The sequence below is a fragment of the Equus przewalskii genome, chromosome 13 (assembly GCF_037783145.1).
Source record: "Equus przewalskii isolate Varuska chromosome 13, EquPr2, whole genome shotgun sequence".
NCBI classification, from domain to species: domain Eukaryota; kingdom Metazoa; phylum Chordata; class Mammalia; order Perissodactyla; family Equidae; genus Equus; species Equus przewalskii.
Window position 1 is genome coordinate 62830530 of NC_091843.1, and position 13014 is coordinate 62843543.

A 13014-nucleotide genomic window follows, 5' to 3' on the forward strand; every position below is an offset into this window, starting at 1 on the left:
TGAAATCCTGGAGTTACCCCTGACTTATGTCTGTGTTTTATCAAGGAAACCTGAGGATTTTTCTAAGAATCAACTGTATTCTTTACTCATCTTTTGATGATATTATTATTTAGGCAAATCTCCTAAATACCCTATTGGCATCCCACATCAAGAGACTTCATTCATTGTTCACTTTTCCTCTGGCTTCCATGAGTCCGTTAAGGTTCAGTTCAAGACTTATCTATCCATGTAAATTTGCTGAATTTTACCAAACTTATGCCCTTGCTCTTCTTCTCCTCTAAACCTCAACAATAGTTAATTTATTCCAAAAAACCTCACTATTGTTACCTTATGATAATGGATGTTGTTTGCACATAGTATAATCTTCCCACTGAAATGTAAGTTCCCAGGATGCAGAGATTGGTTCTCACAGTTATTCTAAATTTCCTACATAACCTAGATGGTGCTGGGGAAATAATGGATATGTTAAAACAGTATGTGTTAATTGATTTCATATTTACTGAAAGCTATCAAAAGCATCATTTATATGTTCCATGAAAATTACATTCATGTATAGTTTCAGAAAATTCAGGGTGGGCTACACATCTAAAAGTAAATGTAAGTTTGAACTCTGGATATTTTTTGCCATGGACCTGTATGCTTTGCTGAGAGCTGAAGACAATAGCTAAGAAGGCAAATGTATGGGACTAATGCATGTTTGGTGAAAAAAATACAATTTTCTAACCTCTATGACATTTGAGAACCCTCAGAAGGTTACATAAACACATTTTTATTTTTGTCTTGAAATCTTTGGCATTTTGGCCACTCCAAGTATGGGTATTATTGAGGTCAAGTCAAATTATATGTTGAGGGGCCAAGGACAGATATATGTCAACAGGATTCCTGATAGTCAGATGAGAATTGGAAAACACATAGTGAAAATGCAAATATTTTCAAATTCTCTCATGTCCTATGCTGTAGGGAGGTTGTCTTCTATAACTGATTATGTACATTAACATAAATAGCTTTATGAACATTTGAGAAACTCAGTTCAGTGGTACAGATATCATCCAAAAAGAGAAGATGAGCAATGATGCATCTGATTCACAATAAATCTGTGTGAGACTTTGAATTGTAGGCACTGGCTGTATTTATTTTTATTGTATTTTTTTATGAGGAGCCTTTGGAAAAGCTTATGTTCCATGATCTGATGTTTATGGTCAGTTCAATCTTTCTTTGAAGATGAGCTACACCCATAAAATAGGCCATGACTCATCTGGATGCTTATGACTACATGATGCTCATTTGTAAGGTTCAAATCTTTACAACCTTATGGACACACCTCTTCTTGACAAGCCTGAGGTGCCTGGGCTCGGTAGAGAAGGAAGTGTGTGTCACTACAGGTTCAGGAATGAGCATGCTCTTTCATCTTTCAGGCTGACCTCAGTGTCTCTGTCTATGTAAACTAGTCTGTCTGCTGTGAATATTAATAATGTTGGCTTTAAACTTGGGAGTCTTTTAAAAGAGAAGCTTCCCACTCCTCAACAATAACAAACAATTTAACATTGTGTTTAGAAACATGTCAGCCACTCCATCTCTGTGAAAGTCTTCTCTTTGGTGATTATATCTCAATCATGACCAGACCAGTTTGCAGTATGCATTATATGGAAGTGTGGTGTCCATAAAACAATTTAATAGCATTTCTTAATGTGAAGAAAAGTGAAAAGAGAGAGAGGGAGAAAGGGAAAAGGAAAAAAATAAAAGGAGATTATAGCTAACATACCTTGGGCACTACCTATTTGCCAGGAGCTCCTAAGAACTTTATATGGATTGACTCACTTAATCCTCACAACAACCTCATGAGACAGCTGCTGTTACTATCTTCATTTTTTCTGATGAGGAAATTGAGTCACAATGAGTAAGTATAGATTTAGGATTTGAACTTAGGCATTTGATTCCAGAGTCCAATCTTTAAACCTCTATGTCATATTTCTTCTCTACATAAAAACTGCTGATTGCTCTTTTAAAAATAGTCCTGGGGCCAGCCCTGTGGCCGAGTGGTTAAGTTTGCATGCTCTGCTTCAGTGGCCCATGGTTTTGCCTGTTCAGGTGCTGGGTGGACCTAGCACCACTCATCAAGCCATGCTGGGGTGGTGTCCCACATAGCACGACCAGAAGAACCTACAACTAGAATATACAACTATGTACTGGGGGGCTTTGGGAGTTGAAGAAGAAGGAAAAGGGGGAAACCGCCCCCCAAAACCCCAAAGAAGATTGGCAACAGATGTTAGCTCAGGTGCCAATCTTAAAATAAAAAAATAAAAATAAGTAAAAATAGTTATAACATAAAATAAATTGGGGTTTGAATTTTCTATCAGTTTAGGCATAGTTCCACAAGATGTTTAGACAATCTATTGAACATTGAAATATTTCACCAATCATTTGATCATGAGTCCATGAAGTGGAGTTATTTGGTTGGTGGTGGGTAGAATGAATTGACAAATAGTTTTCACACAATGGGGAGACAATGAGTGTCATTTCAAATCTCATAATGGTTAAGAGAGGCATCTATTTTTTGGGTTCAATTGGCTTGTTTTCTTTAAGTCTTATTCTTGATCACTGTCCTAATTTTATTTTAAGTTTCATGCAGATGTGCCCAGCCTTTGTAAATGTCAAAGCATTAGCCAGCAAATATTAATTGATTAAATGTTCACTTCCCCTCCTGATGTATATGTCTAGAGAGTAGGGTCTTGCGGGTGCTTTACTGACGGTTGATTGGTAGAATTAATGATTTAGCCAAAAGTAAAGGGTAAAGCATGAATATGAACTGTATAATGTTTTATCTACGGATCACTGAAAAATGGTTTGGTTTTGGCAGTCCATATCTGTTCACAAAAGTTTAACAGAGCAAACTTAGAAGACTATAAGATTTTATAGTCTTGTATGAGATTGTTTTCAGGCATCGCTAGTTGAGTACTATGTCATCTGTGGCAAAAATGTGTGGTTTTGCTGCTTAGCATCCAGGTTATACATTGATAGAATTTCCTCTCCTCACATCTTAGCTCATGTGAACCTGGTAGAGCTGACTGTATTCTCAGTTCTAGGATAGAGCACATGATTAAAGGCTAAGCCAACCAACATACCACGTTCCTTTAACACTTGTAATTAATTCAAATGTGACCTTCATCAGCCCATTAGGACTTTTGAGGACTACTTGGACTTATGAGGACATAGCCATAGTAGCTTCTGGCAGCCAGTTTGAAGCCATGAAAATGGAGCTAACATTGAGGACATTAAGTTGAGAAATGATGGGGAAAAAAACCCAACAACAAAAAATCATGGACGAAACCATCTAAGCTCTGAATTATTCCTTGCTTGGATCCAGAATACTTTTGCCTTGTTCAATTATGTGAGCCAGTAGATTTCGCTTTTTTGCTTAAGCAAATTTGAACTGGGGTTTCAGTGATTTGCAATGGAAAGGATCCTAAATATAAAAGTGAAAAGAAGTAGAAAAGGAAACAAAGCAATAAACTTCTTAAAATATATTTCACTTCCCTATTGTGATATTAAGGTGTTAAAGTTAGGTGGGAATATTTGAAATCATCTTCCTCAGTGTTTTTGTTGTTGTTGTTTTTAGCAGACACTATTTGGGCCTAGGAGAAGCCCCCCCCTTTAACTTGCCACCAATATCCTTGAGAGCACCTGCTGAAGTGGTGGACCTAGAAGGCCATGTTGGTTCCATGTGATGTTGAGCTCCTGCTACCTTTTTTGGAGACCTGACAAAGGGTGGATCAATCTAGAGGTTAAGCTGAGCCAAATGCTTTATCTCGTTTGAGTATTTGTATTACCAGACAGGATTATAACCAGCAAATGGTGGCCACTTGAACTGCAGGTCATGTTGAGTCTGGAGGCAATTTTCAGCTGTGCACAAATTGACTGGTAAGCAGAAAAAGCAAGTTTGGAGATAGCAACAGGAGACCTCAATTGATAAGCAGAAAAAGAAAGAGAGAAGACATGGCGTTCTACAATAGATGCAAGAGAAATGAGAAATCATCTAAGTTTCTGATTTCCCAGTTTCACCCCTTCTATACCTCGACTGAGTGTCCTGCTTTTCCACTCATTCATTCATTCACTTGTTTATCTATTCATTTAACAAATAATCATTAAGCCACCTCTTTTGGGGCTCTGTCATAGTGTTCTAGGTTCTTTAGATACAGTGGTAAACAAGACAAAGTTCCTGCCTTTGTCATGGAGCTTATAATTTAAAAAAACTGAAAGAAAGAAAGAAGGAAGGAAGGGAGGGAGGGAGGAATTAAGGAAAGAATGAAGGAAAACCTACATATATATGGAGAGAGAGAGAGAGAGAGAGAGAATTAGAAGTGCTCTGAAGAAAAACGTAGAAGAATCAAAGGGTAGGGAGTGACTCAGAAATGTATGTCAGGGTCATGGTAGTTTTATTGGCTGACTAAGGTTTGAGTCTCTAAGGTGACATTTGACAGAGGAGAGAGAGTAGAAAATGCCAAGACAGCAACAAGGGTGGTGCTGGGGAGAAGGAAGAAGTTGAGCGTACCTGGAGCACAGTAAGCCAGGAGGAGATTGGTAGAATTTGAGATCAGAGAGGTACGTAGGTGGGAGAGCATGGAGGGCTTTAAAGGCTCTGCTAAGGACATTGTGGACAAGTGAATCAGAATTGCTTTTGTTTTCCACTAGTAATAGTCTAATAATTGTGACTATTTACTAAGAGCTAGCTAGAGTAGGTTTCCATTTCTTGAAAAAAAACAACCTCTGGCTAGAACAAGTATAAAAGATTTTTTATAAAAGAATCCTTGTTTTCTAATTCAATATCACATAAAACCCCTTACATATAAAAGAGAAGAGAGCAGTGCTATAGTTGAAAAATTGTTTTAAAAGTTCATGTTTGTAACATTTGCTTACTATAAAGCCAGATTAATGAGAAAAATGACATGGTTTTAATCAACACAAAAATGCAAACTCTGGGTTATAAATGATAGATGCAGTCTCAATCTTCAATTTTATTTTTCTATTTTGCATTGCATGCACAATATTGAGAAAATATCCCAATTCACACCAATAAGTAGGTGTAAATGGTAAATGATTTTAATAGCTCACCTTTAAATCTCGGGATTTTCTTCAAATAAACTGACCTCAAAACTTGAAAGTCGAGCAATAGTTAATTTTCTTTAAGAAGGTGCATTCTTATTAATAGCTAACATACTTACATTCTTTATCATGAATATGAAAGGGAGGCAATAAACTTATAAAACAAAGAAAATGTTAAAACTACTTACATTATGGTATCACAAGATACGTGGTATGCTTCTTTGTTACTGCATAGCTGACTGTTACACTGTGACTGGAACGTACACTAAGTGGACCTGGCTGAGTCTGGGCTGCCATTAACAGAGCATAGCCGGCTTGTGCTGCAGTAGGTACTTCCTTGAATCATTTTTCACAAGGTGCATAGAGGAAGGAACAAATTTATTGAAAGACCAGGTCAGAGCTACAACCTTCTTTATCAATAATCGAATTTTAAGAAGTTCAAATGTAAGCCCAGAGATCGTTATGAGCCCTGTACAAAATTTGTTAACCTGCATGTATAAATTATCATGTTGGTAGTTAGCTTCCAATGGGCTAATTTGGTATAAAACATTATTTGACTGTGCTTTTTGCTTTACTATATATATATATATTTTTTTTTCTCTTTTTGAGGAAGATTAGCCCTGAGCTAACTTCTGCTGCCCATCTTCCTCTTTTTGCTGAGGAAGACGGGTCCTAAGCTAACATCCGTGCCCATCTTCCTCTACTTTATATGAGGGCTGCCTGCCACAGCATGGTTTGACAAGTGGTGCGTGGGTCTGCACTCGGGATCTGAACCAGCGAACCCTGGGCTGCCAAAGTGGAATGTGTGAACTTAACCGCTGCATCACAAGGTCGGTCCCTGCTTTACTATATTTTAAAAATAGTTTTCAAATTATTTGAAAAGTTTTTTAAATCAAAGTTTTGCAAGACCCAAAGCTTCTCTGAGGAATTCCAGTGATAGCTGAACAATTCTTTAAAAATGAAGAGTCAAATTAACTGTCAATATTGCAGATTATGAAAGTAAAGCCTAGTGAGGGAACTCAGGAAGAGAAAGAATGTCTAGAACAAGAGCACAGCTCTGCTTGTCTCGTGGCTTGTGACTCTTTCCACTTTGCATACTGCTATTTTGTTTTCTTATACCAAATAACGAAAATATGTCTCAAAATTTTTGACATTATAAGATTATTTTTCAGGCCTTCTAGTATCGTTTAGGAAACATATTGTAGCATCTTTACATTTATTTCTATGGTGTCTGTAAAAGGATGTTAAAATCTAGAATGAACTTCTAGTTACTAGAAGTAGCTTATATTAAAACACTTTAGTAAGGAAAAAGCCAGAACCCCCAAGTCTCTTGTGTACTCAATTGCACACCTGTTTCTGAAATGAGACATACTGGTCTGTCTCACTTGCTGTCGTGTAATGTCCACAGAGTAAAGACTCTTTCTGCCTTGTTTATTTATTTATTTATTATTTTTTTAAAAGATTTTATTTTTCCCTTTTTCTCCCCAAAGCCCCCTGGTACATAGTTGTATATTCTTCGTTGTGGGTCCTTCTAGTTGTGGCATGTGGGACACTGCCTCAGCGTGGTTTGATGAGCAGTGCCATGTCTGCGCCCAGGATTCGAACCAAAGAAACACTGGGCCACTTGCAGTGGAGCGCGCGAACTTAACCACTCGGCCATGGGGCCAGCCCCTGCCTTGTTTATTTTTGAATTACCAACTTCCAGAACATTGTGTGGCACATAGCAGGTATTCACTAAGTTTTTGCTGTCTTTCTGGCAATGAAACCAGAGAAAGCAGCTTAGGACTTAATTCCCAGAGGCCTTAGCTTAGATGAGTTCATAAATAAAAAGTCGTAAGGGCTAGCTTTATTGAAAGTTGGGGAATCAGCCTAAGTTTTTAAAGTATTATCATTTAATATATAGATTCAGATCTTGAAAGTCATTTTCTATCCAATTTTAAACAGTTGAGAGACCATTCTTGCCCCTAAGACCTCTACAGTACTTCAAGTTTTCTAGTGAAGAAGTGATAGAACTGTATCATTAATGGCCGTCCCAATTTTAATAGTGTCTCCATTTCACTTGAGTGTAATTCTGATATTTCCACTATTAACGACTGACATCCTAAACACTGAGGGACAATAGACTGATTTGTCTCAGATGAGTGTGGTTGGCATGGATGTGTAGGTGTATTAATGCTGGCCCATTTTCAATGGATGCCATGGATGACCTAGGTTTCATTTATTCAACAACTCATCTATCAATTAGTTTCTTTGCATTACTTGGAATCCAGGTGTGTGTATAAAGATGGGAAAAATTACAGAATCAAAACTATATTTACATGTTAATTATATCCAGTTGCTATCCCAGGTTGTCATCCATTTCAAAACCTGTCTCCCTCTCTTTTTTTAAAAACAGGAACCTGTCTTTTAAGCCTCTCTTTGTTTGGTATTATGGATATCACTGATTTAGTGTGCAATTTACTTTGCCCATGAGATTAGCTCCTCTCTTTCTTCCTTATTCCTGGGCTGCCACTCCTCATCCTAACAATGGTCCTTTATGCTTCTGTGCCAACACCTTACTGTTGTGCTCATTTGTTGGATTATTGCCAAAGGTGAAACTCTGAAAAGTTTATGGAAGTGCTGATGCAAGTAAAGTTCCAAGTGGAAAACATAATAAGAATATGGTCTTATATTTCTAGGAGCTGTTTGGTTTCATAATGACAGTGATGGAGTTTTCCTCAAGTGCCTCCTTCAATGGAGTGGCTGTTACTCCTCCGGTGAATAGATCCAATCTGAATTGTGGGAAGGCTTTGGGAAGAATGATAGTCAACAATTAAGTATTGTTGCTCTTTGGGAAAAAGCCATTGTTGTGGGTTGAATTGTGTCCCCCAAAAAGATGTGTTGAATTCTTAACCATGAATACTTGTGGATGTGACCTTATACGTAAATGGGGTCTTTGAAGATGTAATTAAGTTAAGATGAGGTCATGCTCGGTTAGGGTGGGCCCTGATCCAATAACTGGTGCTTTTATAAGAGGACAAGAGTCATAAAGACAGACATATAGGGAAAACATCATGTGACGACGGAGGCAGAGGATTGGAGTGGTTTATCTACAAATCAAGGAATGCCAAGGATTGCTGGCAACACCAAAAGCTAAGAGAAAGGCATGGAACAGATTCTCCCCTGAAGCCTCAAAGAGGCCACGACCCTTCCCAGTCTGTGGTAATTTTTGTGTGTGTGGTAATTTGTTAAAGTAGTCCAAGGAAACTAATACATTCATGAAGATAAAAATGTGGATGACCGGAAGATAACGAACTTAAACCTTCTTAGTCATTATATTCTGATTTCTCTTCCAGTAAAACTTTTGAATGAGTTTCACAAACCATATATGTTTTTCATGTTTCCTCCTTTCTTCCTCTATTGTCTGGCAGACAGGAGCAAATCTCTCCTCCTCCCATTCCCCAGTTAGCTGAGTTACTTAGCACCCTTCCAGTGGCCCTCTTTGGAGCTGTGTTCTAGAAGCTGACCGCCTTCTCCCTTAGCAATGCCCATGCTTGGTACTGCATATTCAGGATGGCTCCCCTGACTTCCTTTCTTCCTTCTCCCTCCCTCTCCCCAGTAAACAAAACTGCCTAGTGTCATGTCCCTCAGAACCTTGAACTCTGCCAGGAAACACGTTATCTGGTCTGCTATGTAAATATTGGGTCACCGTGTAAGTGACCATTACTGAGTCAGGATGTAATGTCCCTCAAGTAATGCACTTATTTTAATAGAGTCCATCTTCAGGCATGGCTTTGGAAGAAAATATAAGGCAAGAAGTGGGAATTACATGATGGGGAGGGAGTGGGTGAAATATCTTGGGGCAAACACACCTGTCAAATCCTTCAGGTTATATCACATGGCCAACCGCCTACTGTCCCGTCTTTGAACTCTGCTGGTGGGAGTTCAAGTATTGTCCCCAGGTCAGGCTACAGGAAGAAGCGCCCAGGAGCCTAAATACAGCACATTCGGATAATTGCCTCCTGAATAGTAAGAGCTTAAAGTCAGTTCATGGTCCTTGTGCTATTTTTAATTTACTTTCTTCATAATTGGATGCTTTTTTTTTTTTTTTACTAATTCTTCCTCTGTGAGGTGTTTCCCTCTACCGTGAAATGAAGTAAATGAAAACATGTGTACATGTAACAAGGATACATAAGGCTTCCTGTTGCAATTATATTCTAGGGTGCTTTAATTCATCGAACACCCAAACAAGTAGTTACAAAGTCTTGTTAGTAAACATTTTTGGGGTGTGTGTGTATACACACACACATCTCTATACCTGTATTATTACACTTACATGCTATATCACATTTGTCTATAACAAATCATTTGTCTATGAGTTTATACTTTGAATTTTTGACTGATTTGAATGAGCAAATTAACAGATTTTCTTTTCTGCCATTGTATAGACACAGCTCAATTCAAGGGACAGATGCTCAAAGCTAACTGCATATCTATTCTGACCCAGTCTTACACACTTTGCATTTTTCACTTCTGCTTTCCGGGGTCCAGATGATTGAATATCTGTCTTCTCTCATTGAGCACCCACTCAGGAAACAGCTCCATGAGTGTGGTGCCTCAGCAACAAGATGGAAATAATGACAACTCCTACTGATTTTCTGCCAGGGCAAATAGCTGTAAGTAATTTTTGAAATAATAATGCTGGACTAAGTGATCATCCTCAGTTAATCAAGGTGAAAACATCCTAGAACTTCTTCAGGTCTAAAAATCCAGAAGGTATCCATCTTGAAAGGAAGGTTTTTTCAGGTAAAATGCTAATTTCCTTCTATTTTTGTCATTGCCGACAGCAATCCTAGGGCTACTACAAACAAGCCGTTGTTTATTGACAGATAAAACTAGTGTCTTCTGTAAGGGAGGAAATGTGTCACAGCACCGACTCTGGAGCCAGAATGTTTGAGTTCAAATCCCAGCTCCACTATCACAGGCACTTTGTCCTTGGGCAAATTACGGAACTTCTTTTTCCTTGAGGTCCTCATTCATAAAACGGAGATAATAATGGTACTTACCTCATACGGTTATAGTGATGATTAAATGAATCGTATACATGAAGCTTTTAGCATGGTGTCTGGCACATAGTAAGCACTCAGTAAATGGCAGCTATTGTTATCAATATTGTGAGTTTTTCTTGATTCAAAAGGGACAAGTCCTTTAGACTCCTAGGTGAAGCTAGAACCAGGAGCTGAAAAACTGTGGTCAAGTGCATTCTTGCCACTGAAACAAAGGCTGTCTCTAGCAAAGGAAGGTTTATGGTAAAATGTTTTGAGGACATAGAAAAGTGTGGCAGAGACCGAAACAGATGAGAGCTGAGTGACTGATGAGGCTTATGCAGCTGCAGCAAAGGACTTGTTTCTCTTCCATCAGTAATGGCCTGAACTAATCTCCATTATTGCTTCTGAGACCCAGAGCTATGTCTGATGTGTATATAGCACCATCGAGATCTCTGCTTTAGACAAGATCTTGTCATTCTGTAGGAAGTGATTGGTTTAGAAAACATTTGATGAAGTTCAAGTCTTTGCAAGTGTATTGTTGAACAGAATGCCAAAACCAGGCCATCAAACAAAAGGATTATCCAAAAAGTGATGTTTGTTCACAAGTGGAGATGGGCCCAGGATCAGGATAGAAGTTGACCCAAGCAGCCAAGAGGAAATAAGGTCAGAGTGCAGGGAGGCTGAGTCGGGAGGCAGGTCATGTGCAGAAAGGAGTTTACTGTGGAATTGTATTTTACCAGGGCATTAGATTCAAAAGCCCACATTTGTAAAAATTACACAGTCAAAATTACCCTTAAAAATCCCTTTTATCCCTCATGAAGAATAATATGGATGGTTTTGTACATACAATCCTACACAGTTTATGTATATGAAAAATTAAATGGTACATGAAGAATAGTACAAATGTGAAATATAATTTTATAGCATTTTGTAATATTTAAAACTGAATCTTGAGCATGGATACTTGAATTCACTTAAGTTAAATGCACCTATTATGCGATTCTTGAAACTGTGGTTGGGCCCGGGGCTAACTTTTATTTTCTGGGCTGTGTGTTCTATCATTTTTTGTCAGCCTGCATACTTTTAATGCATATTGACACCTACAGACTAATGTATTTTTTCAGAAGAAAAGTACTTGGTAAAAGGTGATGTAACATGTGGATACTTCGTTCTTCAAGGTTTTTAATATTATAGGCAGTTGAGTATCAGTTTTAACAAACGTGCCTCTAGGAAAGCAAAAACAGAAATTCTTGCATCCTTGTCTGTTTCAAAGGGGGATTAGCAGAGTTTTCACATTTTAGGAGATTAGCAGAAAAAACCCACAGATGCCATCACTTTGAGAGAGGTCACCAAAACGAGTGAGCATCCCTGCTCAATTCTTCTTGGTTGTTTACTTTCCAGTGAGAACAGAGATAGTTTATACAAGAACAGCCTTAGATATTGAATGAGAAAACAAATGACTGTGGTGTGACTGAGAGGATATTAGGGAAGCCCCTGGTCCCTCCCCCAACCCCCCAATCTGGTCTTTAAATCCATTTGGAATTTTACTGTAAGAGATTAATTTCTTTGCTTCAAGGTTAGTCCTGCTCTGGAGTGATAACACATTACCCTTGTCGGTCATTGTGTTAGAGTCAAACTGGATGAACCCTCATTTCTTCTTTCTGGATAATGCAAACCTGCATTTCCAGCCTCCCTTGCAGGGGGGTTTGGACTAAAAAATGTCAGTGGAAGGGAGGCTTATCACTTCCAGGCTTGGACTTAAAATCCCCTGTTGATCTTCCAAGCTCTCTTTCCTACCTTGGTGATTGAGAGGGTTATATCGGAGATGGCGCTGTTACAAAATGGAAGCAGCCTGAACCCCTGAGAACTCATTTGGAGGAAAGCCTCCTAGAAGAGCTTCCCATTCACATCAGATTGTGTACAAATGACAAATACACGTTTTCATTGTGAAGCCTTTGGGATTTTGAGGTTGTTTGTTATAGTGGCTAAGTTATTTATCCTAATAGAGACATTTATATCAGAAGTGAAATGCTGCCATTAAAAAGCTAAATTAGGTGGTATTGGCAATTGTTGAGAGGTAAGTAGTGAGAAAACTGATATTGGAGTCTGGAAAGATGACTGTCCATGTGATGCAGTGGTCAAATATTTAGTACAACTGTTACCTGCAATAAATTGGAGGTCAGAAGAAGTCCCTACTCAGCTGGCAGCTCCAGGGGAGATGGTAGAAATGAATCAGAGCATTAGTGTGGGCCAGTTATTATAGGCTGTATTTTCCAAGGTATTACAAAAAGAGATGCCTCATGGAAGCATTGGCTGGTTTACAAACAAAAATGAAAGAGAATAGATGGCATCCAGAAATGTTTCGTTGGAAAAGCTGTTTCTAAATCCTAAACAGGAAAAATTGGGTTTAAAAAATTGTTATTTGAATCAAGCAACTCAGGGCAAAGATCAGATTAAGGGTATGTGCTTCCCTTAGCTGAGTATCAACTAATTCTTGCTAGTGGTTTACTGATAAGGTACCCGTCATTAAAGATAGTCAGCATTAAACTGGAGGAGGGAGGATGAGGGTGAGAAAACAAAGCTCATTTAAGGATTCTATCTCGGAAAGAAAGTTGGAAGTGTTGAACTGCTCATGGCAAATGTATTGGAAGCCTGTTAAGTTGTGGAGGGAATTGTATTGCCAAAGAAACAATGAATCCAGACTAAAAAATTCTTTGACTGTTTGAATTTTAAGTAACTCTTGGGCCCTGTAGCAGATGCTGTCATTGTGCCATCCTTATTTCCTCAGCCTATTCCAGGAGAGAGCTGACACGTCATGTGCTATATCTGCTCTGGGGGACTTCGTTGCCTGTAGGACTGCTTGGAATTGGTGCCCCATGAATGACCT

General features: G+C 38.5%; 1 long non-coding RNA gene across 1 annotated transcript in view; it reads left to right on the plus strand.

Annotated features, from left to right (window-relative positions):
• Positions 1-5709: 5709 nt before the first annotated feature.
• Positions 5710-13014, plus strand: part of LOC103540076 (uncharacterized) — a 177292-nt gene continuing 169987 nt past the window's right edge. Inside the window, exon 1 of the long non-coding RNA XR_542190.2 lies at positions 5710-5930. This is a non-coding gene — a long non-coding RNA (uncharacterized lncRNA). The remainder of the gene's footprint in view (positions 5931-13014) is intronic.